Raw genomic sequence first — 2,007 nt, 5'->3', positions numbered from 1 at the left:
TATGAGGCCTACAGCACGACCCTTTTCTAATACATGTCAGTTCCTCATAGAGTTAAGCAGACGCCCATTTGATAAGGCAGTAGTTTTACTTATTACACTGAAAATATGAATGCATTTTTTGAGAGTCCTTGGAATTGTTTTTATCACAGTCATGTGAGCATGCAAGCCCCTCCTTTATGAACTCCTGACTCAGTTTTGTTAGGGTTTAGCATACATGACTCCGTTTTGATTCCTGACAAACATTACAGGTTATTGTTTTTCATCCATTTATCTTTAGGGCTGAAATTGTATATATTTCTGAAAATTATGAAGTCTTAATTTGTATCACTGTCAAAAGCGCTCATGTTACTGATTCAATTGCCTATTTGTGATGACATGATTGTCTTTCCTCTTCTTTCTGGTCTGTGATTAAACAATCCTTAAAGGGTATTGACGACTTTTGTCAGCCGTTAGAAACTTGAATATACCAATGAAAAAAAAATGTCCCCCGCTTGATAGAAATTTCATTTTCTATTTGAGTTAAGATCCTTTTTAGGTACAGCATTTATTAAAACAAAAAGTTTTTGTGTAATTGGGGTGGGTCTTGTGTATTAAGATCATCCTTATTATGGATATGCCATTCTTGCAGATATTGACAATTACTGGGCCCATAATATCTTCACCAAAACATGGAAAAGATAAGATGTGAATAACTTCCCATTGTTGCAGTGGCAAATATAGGAAATAGAAGAATCATCAGGATAATAAGTAGACAATTAAAAAGGCTCACCAGACGAGACTATGTGTCATGGGTCACCAATCAAGGAATGGATTTCTGTCAAGCACCAGCCAACAGAGATTGTTCCCAGAAGTTCACTTCATAACATTAAAACCAGAAACTCACACAGATGCCATTGATGGCAGATCATAAAAATGCAAAAATGAGAGAGAAAGAAAACAAACACACACAGAGAGACCGAGACCTGTCCAGTTACCTCACTTTCTATGTAAAAACCAAAGAGCTCAATTTCTGCCTATGAGATTCAACAAAAAAACCAGTAACATGAACCAACACCTCTAAGGGTAGGTCTGCACCAGGTGCCTGCTGGGTGAGTGCAGGGTTCTATTGCCTTCCTTGATGTGTCTTGAATGAACTAACTTTTTGTGTATAGACATAATAATCCTTGGAAAAATCTGTCAAAGAATATTATAGAGACAGGTATCGCCATGCCAATTCACCATTGAATAGGAGGGAGAACCAACATCAGATTATTTTCATCAAATAAAAAAAACCAATATGTTTAAAGAACAGAGAAAAATGTAGGGAGAAAATATGTAGGATCATTCTGTTTCCTTCCCTTGGATAAGCAACTTGGCAGAAAGCTATCAAACAGGTCAGCCTGGCCCGTGCTCTCTGGACCTGCATGACTTGGTCACTACATGAAACAATGACAGATATTGGAGGACTTTACAATCTTACAAACTTAGCTGTCCATTTTCTGCAGTTGTTGGTAATGTCCACCCGGCCTTCTGTTGTACCTCCCCCTTAGTTAGCCAGGAAAGCACCACTCCCCTTTCTTGAATTTTATGTATAGATTTGTAGAAAAGTTGTTGTGCCAGCAAGTAAATGGCAAAAGTGGCATTGATAGAGTTGGAAAATAAATTAGAAAAGGATTTGGTTCCCCTCCCATGGGAGATAATTTTGTAGAATTCACTCTAATTAGAAGCATTATATAAACATGATCATGTAGCAGTTGCACATGTAGTTCTTGACAATTTAGACTTATCTGCAGGAGTGACTCAAGATATGTAGAAGAATGATGATTCCAGTATTACGGTGATCCTAAAACCACGAGACCAACTTCACTTCAGATACATGTTGGAAAGCTCTAAAGAGTCATGCACAAACTGAGGAAGAAATACTGTCTTCAAAAATAACGGACAGGAGCGTGATGGAGATGAGTAGTTTCACTAGTCACAACATTGTTGATAGAGCAATCACTAAGTCCAGGCACATACTGGGGATAG

This window comes from Carlito syrichta, unplaced genomic scaffold (assembly GCF_000164805.1).
Source record: "Carlito syrichta isolate Samal-C Ts95f unplaced genomic scaffold, Tarsius_syrichta-2.0.1 Scaffold314643, whole genome shotgun sequence".
Taxonomy (NCBI): Eukaryota; Metazoa; Chordata; class Mammalia; order Primates; family Tarsiidae; genus Carlito; species Carlito syrichta.
Note: the sequence above shows the minus strand (reverse complement) of the source record.